Source organism: Anoplopoma fimbria, chromosome 1 (genome assembly GCF_027596085.1).
Source record: "Anoplopoma fimbria isolate UVic2021 breed Golden Eagle Sablefish chromosome 1, Afim_UVic_2022, whole genome shotgun sequence".
NCBI lineage: Eukaryota > Metazoa > Chordata > Actinopteri > Perciformes > Anoplopomatidae > Anoplopoma > Anoplopoma fimbria.
Genome location: NC_072449.1, coordinates 14,949,555 through 14,965,140, shown reverse-complemented (window position 1 = coordinate 14,965,140; position 15,586 = coordinate 14,949,555). Strand labels below are relative to the sequence as shown.

General features: G+C 42.9%; 1 pseudogene; it reads right to left on the bottom strand.

Annotated features, from left to right (window-relative positions):
• Positions 1-12,507: 12,507 nt before the first annotated feature.
• On the bottom strand, positions 12,508-13,577 carry LOC129093897 (uncharacterized; annotated as a pseudogene).
• Between the last annotated feature and the right edge of the window lie 2,009 nt (positions 13,578-15,586).

The window sequence follows — 15,586 nt, the reverse complement described above, 5'->3', positions numbered from 1 at the left end:
CAAATCTGAGCAAACAGACTAGACTAAACTAGATGTACACAGTCCTGCTAATGACTATATATGTTCAGCTGAGTAATACACAGGATATGTGTAACTACATACTTGAGAATATATCACTTGTGAGGTTCTGACTCTAAAATATAAAAGTAATTCGGGATCAGCTTAGCTCATTAATCTTGTCTATGATTGAGCTGCATGTGACGACATATGCAGTCTCTCACAGGGAAAGAAGAATCACTGAATATGAGTCTCTAGTTAAAAATAACAGTCAATGGAGATCAGTTTACCTTGTAAGAATTGTCTCTGATGGAACTGCATGACCCCACAACAGCAGGCTGGACATGTGTCTCTGTGGACATCTAAAAGGAAAAGGACAACCACTAAATATATGATTGTTTAAATGTACAAAGCTCACAGTCCTCCTAACGTCTGCACCTGTCCAGGCGAGTATTACACAGGACTTGTGTATGTACAAACTGCTGAATGTAATTTTTAGGAGTTCAAAGCTGTAAAATACAAAAGTAAAGGAGATCAGTTTACCTCGTCAGAATGGTCTCTGAGGGAACGGCATGAGTCCAGATCAGTAGGCTGGACATGTGTCTCTGTGGACATCTAAAAGGAAAAGGAAAACCACTAAATATTAGTTGGTTTAAATGTACAATGCTCACAGTCCTCCTAATGTCTGTACCTGTCCAGGTGAGTATTACACTGGACATGTGTATCTACATATTGCTGATAATACTTCTCATGACTTCTAACTACATGGTGGCACGGTGACCTGGTGATTAGCAACGCTCACAGTCCTCCTAATGTCTGTACCTGTCCAGGTGAGTATTACACAGGACATGTGTACATATTGCTTGTAATACTTCTCATGACTTCTAACTACATGGTGGCACGGTGACCTGGTGATTAGCACTTTTGCCTCACACAGCGAGAATGACCCGGGTGAGGTTCCTGGGTTTGGCCAGGCCCTTTCTGTGTTGAGGTTACATTTTTTTCTCCTGTTTCAGTTTTCTCTAGGTACTCTCGGTTCCTCCCATCACCAAAAATAGGAATATAATATGCTATAGATATCTATGTGGGCTATATGATAATATTTAGATATAGAGCTCCAGGACTCCCGTGTGTTCTAGAATATTTACAGAACACGGCTAAAGGCTGTGTGCGCCTCGCCATTGCGATACATCCATTGTAAACAGAGCGCATGGTACCGTGGCTGCAAACTGCTCAGGGCCACCCACCTCCTTGACCCGCCTCGCTCCTCCTCATTTGCATTATAGCTACAGACGCCAAAAGAGCGCATTTGGGGAAGCTCAGTGTGCGACTGGCTCGGAGTGGCTGTAACTCTGCACCACGGCTGAATTTCGTGAACGTCTTTGAATACTGTGTTAGTTGCCCACTAATACCTATATTAAAGAATACATAAAATAGCATGTCATGGGACCTTTAAGGAGAACATTTTATTTTTATGTTGCAATATGCGTCCATCTTGGGAAAATGACTGCCATTTTGGATTTTCAAGTGGCTCGCCTTTTTCCACAAACCTTGGCCCAAGAGAGCATCCCACAGACTGGCTGTCGATTCATCCTTGGACTTATAGACCCCAGCCAGGATGAGGAGCCCCAAATACGCATCTAAATGTGTTTTGTCCAGCTCCTTCCACTTCTCCCCAAAAACACACCTCCCTTCTAGATTAGTCATTTCCAGAATGATTTTCTGTATTGAATTTGGCATGACCAGCTCAAAAGCTGACTTGATGTCAGTCACACGCGTCACTGCCAACCTGGGCCCTGGCACTGTCTTTATTATGTTTTCTGCAGACAGTTTTACCTGACGCATATTTGGGGATGAAGACCACTGTATCTCACCATGTTTTGACATGAATGTCTTGCTTGGAGGAATAGGAATAGCAATTCCCTCATCTGGTTCAAAATCAGATTCATTAGAATCAGATTTTAGCTCAAGATCGTATTCGAGGCAACGGAGGCAACGCATCATCGTGATTTTCGTAAAGAAATTAAAAGAAATTATTATTAAATAATATTTATTTTTCAAAATTATCTATGTGCAATGTGTGTTTATTACTGAATAATTACATGAAAATGTTGAAAATGTTAAAAAACAACAACTGCGAAGTGCCTTTACAAGCGCGGAGGCTGGCCGACGTTACTCTCAGCATGTTGTTGTTGTTTCCAGGGTTGGCCACTGAAGGGAGCGGAGACAAAGAGGCCAAAACTCACTTTTGCCGCCTTTGAAAATAAAAAAAAACCAATCACAATTCAGTTTCACTGTTGCGGGTTGGCCACTGAAGGGTTGGCCACTGAAGGGAGCCGAGGCAAAGAGGCCAAAACTCACTTTTGCCGCCTTTGAGAATAAAAAATAACCAATCACAATTCAGTTTCCCTGTTGCGAGGTAAATCATCTATACCATGTTAAACATAGGAAGGGAGGCCAGCCTCATCTACTCCTTGCAACCAATCACAAATCAGCATTTTTTAAATAATGTTCAGAGCAAATTCGTTCTTTCTAGTCAGTTGCCGCGGCTAACAAAGATAACGACTAACAACGATATCAACATGGAGGAGAATATAATTCAATGGCCACATTAATTCCAATTTAAAGTTGAAACTGTTTTGACGCATATTTGGGGATGAAGACCACTGTATTTCACCATGTTTTGACATGAATGTCTTGCTTGGAGGAATAGGAATAGCAATTTGAGAGATTTATTTTATTTATTTTTTATCATTGGTTTATTGGCTTAATCTGAGGAGAAATCTATGCCATAAACAGAAATATTATAGGCCTTTATTACACGGGTCTTCTCAATGCCGTGGAACGCTCCGTTCACTTGCATGGTAGTAGTCCGGTGACTTGTCAACCCCAGCGTCTCCCGTTGCTAAGCGACGTCACCGTCTTTGCGGACAAATTATTTCTCTGCTGATCAACACTATGAATGCTGGTAACGAATAAATTGTAAAAAGACACACCATGTGAAGTTATTTTTTCGTTTTGTCAAGTAGCCGTGTAATAAGCGGGATAATGTATAGAACGTCGCCGGTCATTGTCGAAAATAAGCCCCTTCAGCCAGGGCGAAGCAAGACACCTTCGCTGCGCGTCGGTCGGTGTACTGTTCGCCCTGTCGGGGCTTATTTTCCCGATAATGACCGGCGTTCTATACATTATTCCTTCCATATATATTTAGCAGAGTAGGCCTAGTAACAAATGTGTACAAAGTTATGTATTAAAAAAAAACGGGCTCGGGCTCATAATTACGGGTAATGTGTCGGGTCAGGCCGGGTTCGGACAGAACATGCGCGGCTTCGGGCCGGGTCAGGCTTGATTTTCTAGTCTGACATTTCTGACACCCTTTTACCTCCAGTTTTACTGCTGGGTCAAATTGACCCGAACAGTATCTATAGGCCTATATGTGATATAAACATGCAGGGGGTGGTTGCAAATATAGCCTAAGTGGATCGCAGAGTGGGTCGTACGAGCATCGTACAGTTTTCACACCGTTTCCCGAAAGCATCGTTGGTAACGAACGTCTTGAAAACGCTCGTATAGCTAACGAGTGCTCCAGGGTAGGCTACTCGTAGGACGCTAAGAGCATCGTTAGCCTACTATAGAGTGAACTTATTATTGCATGCGGGTGTCTTCATTCATAAAAAAATTAAAACATTCGGGAGTAGCTATGCTCCGTGCACAGCCCCACCTTCCCCAGTGAACCAAGAAACCCCGTGCCGTGACGAACGGGGGATTTGACCCCCTCGGTTTTACACAGGAAACTTGAGATAAGAAGGTGAAATCGCCGGGCGTGCCAATAAGCTGCGACCGAACCGGCTCGGCAGTGTAGAAAGACCTATAGCCAGGGTTCGAGTTAGGTGGGAGGCAATGGGAGCTGAGCTCCCATAAGAGAGGTCTGGCTCCCATGAAAGCAGTAAACTCAAATATCTTTGGGGGTCTCGGAAAATACAGCCGCATAATATTGTAATTACAAATAAAGCTATTTTCCCTTCCACATGCAGAGTAATATTGACGTTAAGTGGGATAATAGAACGTCGGTCATTATCGGGAAAATAAGCCCAGACAGGGCGAACCGGACACCGACGCGAAACGGAGGGGCTTATTTTCGATTATGAGGGGCTACTTGCCAAACGAAAAAATAGCCTGACTTCACAAGGTGTCTTTTTACAATTTATTTGTTACCATACGTAGTGTTGATTAGCAGAGAAATAGTTAGCCAAAGACGTTGACGTCGTTTAGCAACCGAAGAAGCTGGCGTTGTTGTGAAGGGCCCATGCAAGTGAACGGAGCGTTCCACCACGGCATTGAGAAGAGCCGTGTCATATTAATAGCCCACACCTCCTATATCCCCCCCCTCCCCCGTCAAAATTCAGCGCAATGGAATCATAACTCGAACCCTGCCTAGCCTACTTCATCCTGCCCAACAGTATGGGCAGGATCTAGACCAAGCTCTCCTAATCGGGTCAGCAATAGCCGTGTTTGAATGATAATGAATGAATGGAACGTTGCATTTAAATATTCTATACTACAGAGCCAATCAATGAAACCTTAAGTCGGCTCTCTTGCTGCGCAAAGTATGTTTCAGAAATCAGCACATTAGTTGTCACAAGCTATTTTGGATTTTTGTAATATGGAATTATTTCAGGGGGGATGCCGTGAATAAATGTAGGCCTATGCAGTGCGTTCAGGACTGATATATATGTCGGCCTAGGCCTAATCAATTGTGTTTTAATATCTTTAGCATTCATATTATTGCAGTCTATTCTTTTCGTGGGCTATAGGCCTACTCTGCTGTTGGCGTTGATGGGGGGGGGATATTTTAACCCATTCTAACCCCATTTTCCTGCGACATTCCTGCGTCTCCCCCTTCTACATAGCCCGTTTCAGCACCGTGACAGTGGACAGTTACAATCCTACGATCATCGTGAGTGCAGTGAAAGCGCGTTCACGCCGTGTTGCAGGGTTTGTTTTCCAACGAATTTGTGCAATTTCCTTGTTGGTATTTAAGATTCATTTAAACTGTTATTTATTGTATAATGTTGTTAGGTATCACAAAACGGAATGTTATACGAAAAAGTAGGTACTATTTTATTTTAGCATTTTGCTATTGATTCTCATTTCCCCAGAATGCATTGCATGACGTCACGTTGGGGAGACATGGACCAAAGCCGCATTGAGACCCTTGAGAGTAGAGACTAGTAAGAGACTGTTCAGCAGATTATACAGATACATAGATAAATACATAGATATTGTGTATAGTTAGTATATGCTACACGTGAACCTCCTAAGATGGTTCGCTATCTCGGGATATTGGGCAATATCCCATGATTGACATCTCAAACTCGATATTGTTTTCATCGCAAAATGTCAGCTGATAACATAAACCTTTGGTCTCGGGGGGTATTCCCCACTATTCACTTCGCCTTCGCGAATAATTGTTGACTAATAGCCCAGATAGATAAATAGCCTAGTCAAGTCTTTATTAATACCAAACTACACGTAGGGAATTCATTTAGGTGATTCGGCTGACATAGCTTACAAGACCACACAGAACAAGGGAGACAACAAGTCTGACTGGACATACACAAAATACATCACATTAAAACTAGACCAATGCGTTGATAGACAGACAGACAGACAGACAGACAGACAGACAGACAGACAGATAAATAAATATGTTCTATCATTTGCCTTGCGGAGCCAGCCAATCCGTGCGCGTATGCAAATTAGCCATGTGCGCCTAACACAAGAAAGACGTAATGTTGAGAAGTCATACTAAAAACGGATAGCAAACGAAAGCCGAACCAGACAATCAATCACATACTTTGGATCCATTCTAACTTATGGTAAGGGGCTAGTCTTTAAATCTTTGCAGTTACTGAATGTTGATGATAAAACGGATTGTTTTGCATAAGATGAGTGTGTGCGACTGTGCGTGTGTCCTTTTCGGCTTTGGCATACTACATGGTTATGAAGGCCTTGTGGTTAGTTGTGGTCTTAGTGAAGCAAACTAGCCGAGTTGGATAAGTTGGAGTGATTGTGTTGTACGGGCGTGCGAGAGTGAGAGAGAGAGAGCACACCCGCCGTGGTGATGTTTGGCTTGTTGTGGGCGGTCTGTAAGCATCCGCCGGGTTGGACGTGTGCTCTGTGTATGTGTTGGGTATGTGCTGGTAGTATTTGCGGTAGATTGATGGTTAAATAATGTCACACCACGATTGGTTATACTTGCAGGCACTCATTTGCAAGTGCACTGATTGCTGTCCGATGGGCTAAGTTAGCCCATAGCTAGCATTATGCATTCTATTACGACATAATCGCTGTCACTGGATATAAAGAAAAGGTTGACTTTCCCTCGATGCTATTCACTGACAGTAAAAAACAAATAAAAGCGTAGTTATTGTATGCACTGCTGTTCATTGACTAGCTCCAGCGCTCGTTGCTGCGTTGCTAAATGATAGCAACTCTCCACTCATTCTCCTCTGACCATGCATTTAATCAGTTCTCGGCAATTCCTCATTCGCCCTCTCACGCCTGACAGGTTCGAAATGATACTGCTGTGGGTCATCATACATGTTATTTGTGGTTCTTGCCACCTCACACCATAGTTCTAGTACTAGGCTGAGGCTACCTTCCACTACGTCTCCCCAACGTGACGTCATCGCCGAATGGAGTTAGAAAACACCCGTTACTGCCCAAAACGACAAAAACTGGACTTTAACACTAATTTAGAGACATTTTATAAATGATACACATATTTTGAGTGCTTCATATACCCATTAGTTTGTTTACCGCGTTGCTATGGTTACCGCCGGTCTTGCGTGTTCCAACGGTTTATTAGGTTTCTAATAAATCGCTGTCTAATCAATACTTCATTCACTGCCTCGTCTTCCGTGGTCATTAAAATATTATGAATAGACTGCGTTGGCTTCTCTGACGTCTCTCGCTCTTGGCCTGCCCATAACAGGTTCGAATATTAAGGGCTGCCATTAATATTCGTTCTAATTTTGATTTATTTTTTGATATTCGAATTGTATTCGAATAACGAAGTTCGGAGTCAAAGCCCTAGTAGATATGCAGTTGCATGTCAACTAGCTACTGCTTGTTGAGTGTCAACTGATAGCTTGTTGAATGTCGACATGCAACTGCATATGATAGCTTGTTGAGTGTCAACTGATAGCTACTGATAGCTTGTTGAGTGTCAACTGATAGCTTGTTGAGTGTCAACTGATAGCTTGTTGAGTGTCGACATGCAACTGCATATCTACTGTAGCTTGTTAAGTGTCAACTGATAGCTACTGATAGCTTCTTGAGTGTCAACTGATAGCTTTCCTAAGTGTCGACATGCAACTGCATATGATGCTTGTTGAGTGTCAACCAATAGCTACTGATAGCTTGTTGAGTGTCAACTGATAGCTTGTTGAGTGTAACAGTGGACCATCAAAATAAAGTGTTACCAAAACGTAAGACCATGCAGGTTATTGTGTTGTGTTACCTATCTACTGTAAAAGTTGTGGTACATTCGTAATAGCTGAAACTGAGGTCTGTGTCAAAGTTAAATGTTACACATACATTTACATAAACATCAATTAGCAGGACAGTGTAAGAATTAACAGGACCTTCCGACAGTCAGCCAATCAGAAGCTCAGAATCATACACATGTGTGAATATTCATGAGGTCCTGCAATACCAGGACCGGCATATAGGGGGCACTGTGCTGATACACAATTTATACACAAAATCAGGCCTTTGTGTAATAACAAGCCATTTTGTTTTTTTTTGTTGTTTTTTGTTTTTTAGGGTCTACAGACCCATAGAAACACTTCTACGCTTTTAGAATTTTTATGTTTTAGGAGGACACCGACCCTGTCCTGCTAATTCAAAATGTCCTTCTAATCTTGTGTGTATCCTTGCCAAATGTCCTCCTAATACACATATACCAACACACACACACACACACACACACACACACACACACACACACACAAACACACACACACACACAAAAGACACTCACACACACACACACACACACACACACACACACACACACACACACACACACACACACACACACACACACACACACACACACAGTATTAAATATTATTTTCTGACCCTTTTTCCATTTTCTACTCTGACTGAAATAGACCAGCAGACTGAACCCTCAGATTTGTGTAAAAGCACTGTAATTGGTCTACAGTGACCGGACCTGTCACAAAAATGAATGTGTCATTAAAGAGTGTTTAGGAACCGTGACACTTCCCCATGTGGTTTATTGCTTTAATAGTAAAATGACACTGCATCCCCATAGACTGTATATAAGAAGTGGATGTATTTGTCGTGACGTCACTCGTTGGTTTGTGGACTGCCATTTTGAAGCTGAGTTCAGTGATTTGTCCGTCGCCATCTTGTTTTCTTTTGTGTTTGTGATTAGATTGTTTACTAGAACACAAAGTTCTTCATAGATCTAGCCTCGACTTTCAGGCAGCGGCCGGGCTCATGCTATTAGCAGACTTTATCTCTGTTGCATTCTTTAGCCATTATAACAGACAGACAGGTGCAGACACATTGTCTTCTGCCCCACATATGGCAGAATAATCTTGTTAGAGGGCCTCAGAACAAACCATAGAAATAGAACAGGAGTAGAAGGGACATTCCTTGGTCAGTATGAACCAAACTGACTTCTGAGTCTAGGTTTGACAGTAATGACTAAAACCAGCAGTGGATCAGTAACGGTACGAGCGTAGAGAAAAGAGTAAATCAGTCAAATTGAATAACTTCCTGCTTCATCCACACACTTTTATCGGCTCATTTTATCTGTCTGTAAGCAGTGTAGCATTAAAGCATGGTGGAATTACCAAGCTAAGTTAACTAGCGGACAGCTGGATAGTTATATAGCTTGCAAACAAAAAAACGAAACCCTTAATGCTACAATGGTTACAGGAAAGAGCCAAACAGAAGCAACGCTGGTGTAACGCTCCTTCAGCTCTGGAGAAGGACAGGCTACTAAGCTAACTAGCTAGCAACCCGTCCCTGGAGCTCTGCACCCTCTCTTCCCGGCGAGCTGCAGCACTTGATGTTGGGCCCCTATTGACTCCAAACTTCCTTTGCATTTTATATGCAACTTGTAGTTTCTAAGCTCCAACAAAATGTAGAGGTAACTGCAGACTACTCATGTCTTGATTATTTGCCCAGAGACAAGCCAGTACAGTGAACCACCAGTCAGTATGTGGTCCTTTGGTAAAACACAACTTTGCGTTACAGTTTTAAATTTGAACTTGACAACAAGTTCAAGCCTAGGACAAAATAACCAAGTCAAAACAAGCTACTGATACTAGGTCTGTCTATATTCCAGTTAGTACCATGGTGGATATCAGTATGTGTGTCATGGGAGCAGTTCCATACAGCCACTGGAAAACTGAACGTAGAATCCTGAGTGTGTCTTTCTCCAGTCTTCACAATAGGAGACGAGGTGGACAAAATACCGGGGCCGGTTTGAAGAGAGGGATGAGGTGATCGGGTTTTGATCTGGGTCGTTTGCAGCGGGGGGCATAGATCCAGTCCTTCAGGAGAATGAGGAGAGTGATGCATGTACACAGAGCCGTGACTGCTGAGAGACGGACCTCATTTCATCCTGTGTACCCCTCCCCAACACACACACACACACACACACACACACACACACACACACACACACACACACACACACACACACACACACACACACACACACACACACACAAGCCATAGAGTTCCAGAAGCAGCACACTCTCCTTATTTCCACCCTGTCCATTTCCTCACAGCTCTTGGAGAGAGGATTGGTTGGAAACAAGGATGAACATCTGAAAAAAGGAGAAATGTCAAGTGATCATTTAAGTGAAGCAGATCACTTACCTATGACGATGATGAGTCATCGTCATAGGTAAGTGATCTGGGGTATTTCTTTCAACACTAGTTTCATTGATGGTACCAAAATGACCTTACTTTGAGAAATACAATATACAAAACCTATTCAACAAAAAGGTCACACTTGTCCCTAAGTGTTAATGACTAATCACGGCGCCATTAATAACTTTGCCTAAAAAACGGCAGACGTTTGACTTAATTCAGGAACTGTCTGATCAAAGAATAACAGAAGTACAGTTGTTGCAGTGGAAATGTGTTATTAATAACACCAGACACTCAATAGCAGCTCTCCTACAGTCACACTTCAGTCATTGAGGTTCAATCTTCAGGTGTTTGAAGAGTTTGAGCTCTTCTCTATGCACTAATATATTATGTATTATTATATTAGCCATGACTTTCCATCAAAGCTTTTTACAGTAAATGTCACTCACAGACACATTCACACACTGGTTCCAGAGGCTGCCATACAAGGTGCAGCCTGCCCATCAGGATCTAAACTGATGTTAACTTAGACTGAAGGAGCCGGGGATTGAACCACCGCCGACCCACGCTACCTCTAACACGCCCACTACTGCCAGTAGGAGTCATAGACACATGCTGGGACCCGAAGGAGGGTTTCGTATTTCTGCCCTGTTCATCCGTAATTAAAGGCTGATATCCTCTTCGTGATATTAGCACAATGACCCGATCTATAAAAGAAACCCTTGAACCCGGGTTCAAGTCTCCCCTCTGCTTAAGTGTCCTTAAGAGGACAATGAAACCTTAGCAGCTCTCGGCTTGTGCTCAGTATCTGTCCAGACCTCTGACCAGGAGAAAAGAGGATTTTCTCTTTATATTCATCCATTTCTGTCTGTGCTTTGCTGATTTTGAATGTATTTGGGGAACAGAGATAAGGTCCGTTGTACTGTCAAGGAAATGGAAAAGAAAATAGTATGGACACAATGACAGGCGGGGGAGACATTTCAGTCTCACGACACCTTCAGATAGTAATATTTGTCATATCATCTCTGTTTTTGTGTGTGTGTGTGTGTGTGTGTGTGTGTGTGTGTGTGTGTGTGTGTGTGTGTGTGTGTGTGTGTGTGTGTGTGTGTGTGTGTGTGTGTGTGTGTGTGTGTGTGTGTGTGTGTGTGAGATTATAAAAGGCCTGACATGTGAGCGCAGAGGGTTGAGAAGCTGTAAAGAAGACAAGTCTTTGTTATCTTTAAATGCAGAGAAAGAGGAGATACAGCTCAACAGGATGAGTTCTAAACAGCAGCTAAACCCTGACAGGATGTAAAGGAGAGTGAGCCCAGCTCTAAACCTACATAAGTAGAGCTGATTGAGCCAAACGTCAGCTAGCCAGAGGTGGACCACATGTTCACTCTGGAAGAAAACACAGCACCGGATATGATTCTAACAATCAAAATCAAATTTCAGTTAAGTTCAACCCAACCTCTAAGTTCACCTCTCTTCTACAACCCTGTCTCTTACAAATGACATTCATCTTCATCTCACTTGCTTGATGCTGGAAACACAACACATCTCTACTGCTCACTGTTTCTCATCCTGTCAACCACAGCATATTTAAAAGACTGTGGTGGTCTTGGATTAATATTGAAAAGGGAAACTTGACTCACGAGTTGTGACACCTTTTCAATATGAACCATCATCTTTTCTTATCGTCCCCCATAGTGGTGTAGCAGTCCGACTGTGGTCCAGTGAAGCAGAGAGAAGAGCCACAGGTTCAGATCCTTTACACTTTGTGTGAACAGACAAGTTCAATTCAATTCAGTTTATTTTGTATAGCCCAGAATCACAAATTACAAATTTGCCTCAGAGGGCTTTACAATCTGTGCACATGCGACATCCTCTGTCCTTCCCTCACATCGGCACAGGACAAACTCCCCTAAAAAAAATCCCTTTAACAGGGAGAAAAAAGGAAGAAACCTATGGGAGAACGACAGAGGAGGGACCTTCTCCCAGGATGGACAGAATGCAATAGATGTCATGTGTACAGAATGAGCAGCATAACAGTTCTTAGATACAACACATTCAATGTATATGACATAAATGATTCATATAATAAGACTACTTATAATAACAGCAGCAATTATTACAGTAAAATTATAGCCATGAAAATAGGGATAGTAATGTGACTAATAATAATAATCGAAGTAGCAGTGGGTGTCAGTCGGCTCACAGCAGGAGGCACGACTACGGTCCAGGTACCACAACGATTCATGGAAACCTGCAGAACGAGAAAGCAAAAGGGCTTCAGGGTGGAAGTAAAGCTAAAATGCTTAATGGTACAGGTAATAGTAATAATAATGGTGGTAGCAGTCGGTGTCAGCAGGGCCGTAGCAGGATGCACGTCCACGGTCCAGGTACAGCCACGATTTATAGAAGCCTGCGAAGCGAGAAAGCACAAAGACTCCAGGGTACAAGCAAGTCAATAAGCGTAATAGTACAGGCAATAATAATAGTAATGTGACTAATAATGATAGTGGTAGTAGTAGTGGGTGTCAGCAGGGCCTCAGTAGGTGGCACGATGACAGTCCAAATATAACCCCGATTCCTGGGAACCTGCGGGGCGAGAAAGCACAAGAACTCCGGGGAAGAAGCAAAATCAGTAATGTGCATAAATAGGAGATTAATACATAAAGAAGGAGGGAGAGAAGAGGAGAGAGGAGCTCAGCGTATCCTAGGTAGTCCCCCGGCTGTCTAGGCATATAGCAGCATATCTAGGGGCTGGACCAAGGCGAACCTGAACCAGCCCTAACTATAAGCGCTATCAAAAAGGAAGGTCTTAAGCCTGCTCTTGAAAGTGGTGAGTGTGTCTGCCCCCGGACTGAAACTGGAACCTGGTTCCACAGAAGAGGAGCCTGATAACTGAAGGCTCTGGCTCCCATCCTACTTTTATATACTCTAGGAACCACAAGTAACCCTGCATTGATTGAGCGCAGCTCTCTAATTGGGTAATATGGAACTATAAGTTCCTTAAGATAAGACGGTGCCTGACCAGTTAGAGCTTTGTAGGTAAGTAAAATAATTTTAAATTCTATTCTTGATTTAACAGGGAGCCAGTGCAGAGAAGCTAATACTGGAGTAATATGATCTCTTTTCTTAGTTTTTGTTAGAACACGTGCTGCAGCATTCTGGATCAACTGTAAAGATCTAAGAGACCTATTAGAGCAGCCTGATAATAAGGAGTTACAGTAATCTAGTCTAGAGGTAACAAATGCATGAACTAGTTTTTCTGCATCGCTATGAGACAGGATTTGCCTGATTTTCGCAATGTTACGTAAATGAAAAAAGGCTGTCCTTGAGATCTGTTTTATATAAGAGTTAAAATACAGATCCTGGTCAAAGATAACTCCAAGGTTCTTAACGGTAGTGCTGGATGCTAGAGCAATGCCATCTAGAGAAACTATATCGTTAGATAATTGAATTTGAAGGTGATCTGGGCCTAGTAGGATAACTTCTGTTTTTAACATTAAAAAGTTACAGGTCATCCAGGTTTTTATGTCCGTAAGACATGCTTGAAGTTTAGAAAACTGGTTAGTTTCGTCTGGCTTAATTGATAGATATAACTGGGTATCATCTGCATAACAATGAAAGTTTACTGAGTGTTTTCTGATAATATTCCCCAAGGGAAGCATATATAAGGTAAATAAAATAGGTCCAAGAACAGACCCCTGTGGAACTCCGTGACTAACCCTGGTTTTCATCGAGCTTTCATTGTTTACATATACAAACTGAGATCGGTCTGATAAATACGACTTAAACCAGCTAAGTGCGGTTCCTTTAATGCCTATAAGATGCTCCAATCTCTGTAATAGGATTTGGTGATCAATGGTATCAAATGCAGCACTAAGGTCTAGCAATACAAGTACAGAGACAAGTCCTTTGTCTGAAGCTATTAGAAGGTCATTGGTAATTTTCACCAGTGCCGTCTCTGTGCTATGATTCACTCTAAATCCTGACTGAAAATCCTCAAATAAACTATTGTTATGCATAAAGTCACAGAGCTGATTTGCTACTGCTTTCTCAAGGATCTTGAGAGAGGAACGGAAGGTTAGATATAGGTCTATAGTTAGCCAAATACTATCATTATACACATCCACATGAATATTAAAATCCCCTACAATAATAACTTTATCTGTCTTAAGGACTAAGCTAGATAAAAACTCTGAGAATTCAGATAGGAATTCAGAATACGCACCTGGTGCACGGTACACTATAACAAATAAAATTGACTTTAATGCTTTCCCGCTCGGGTTTGAAAGACTAAGAACAAGGCTTTCAAATGAGTTGTAATTTAATTTAGGTTTAGGGTTTATTAATAGGCTTGAGTCAAAGATAGCTGCTACTCCACCTCCTCGGCCTGTGCCTCGAGGAATATGAGTATTAATATAACTTGGAGGAGTTGATTCATCAAGGCTAACGTACTCTTCATGACACAGCCAGGTTTCAGTAAGACAAAATAAAGACAGAAAGTATGCCAATTGTCTACGAAGCCCACATTGTTTGCAGGACACCACCTCGACAGCCAGCGGCGGAATGATGACATGCGGCTATACATCTCATCATTGACCAGATTAGGGAGAGGGCCAGAGAATACTACGGAGTCCGACATCGTCTTTGCGTACGAACACACCGATTCCACGTTCAATTTAGTGACCTCCGAGTAACGTAATCGGGTGTCATTACCGCCGACGTGAATAACAATCGTACTGTATTTACGCTTCGCCTTAGCCAGCAGTTTCAAATGGGATTCTATGTCGCCCGCTCTGGCCCCGGGGATGCAGTTAACTATAGCCCCTGTCTTCGCTAACTTCAAGTTTCTCAGAATGGAGCTGCCGATCACCAGAGTTGGTTTCTCAGCGGGTGTGTCGCTGAGCGGGGAAAACCGGTTAGAAACGTGAAGTGGTTGGTGGTGACCCGTGTGCTTCGACATAGAACTATGCTTTCTTCGGACAGTCACCCAGCCTCCCGGCTGCTCGGGGGTTGCCGGGGGACGGCTAGCAGGAGCTACGTCTGGTTGGCCCGCACCGACTACGGGGTTGGGCTGGCTAACTGCAGTAGCTAACGACTGAGCTTCAATGGTGCGGAACCGTGCCTCTAACTCACTGAGCCTCGCCTCCAACCTAACAAACAAACTACATTTGTTACATGTACCCGTATCAGTAAAGGAGGCAGAGGCATGGCTAAACATGAGACACACTGAGCAGGAGGGAGGAGGAGAGAGAGGAGGAGAGAGAGAAGGAGAGAGGGAAGGAGAGAGGAGAGCCATCGCTAGCTGCTAAGCTAAATGAGGCTAGCTAGCGTTTAGCAGAACTGAACAACGTGTAAACTGTTGGTTAAAGCGAAAAGTCGCTGAATTAAGATGTGATATGAGTGTTCAAGTGTTTTAAATGTAAAACAGGTAATTAGCCGCTATAATAAAGAATGTCACACAATTCACTAGTTTTCGCTGGAGCTGCGAAAAGTACGCTATCAACTACGCTGAGAACCGGAAGTGAGGCAACATGCTTACCGCAGTACGTCAGCACGTCAGCTAAGACAAGTACATCACTATGATTGTCTCTGTAATCCCCATATTCTAAGTATGGCGCCTCTCCCTGCCATGATGGACAGCCTATCACCCCATCCTTTGAGTGTCATGTTGGGA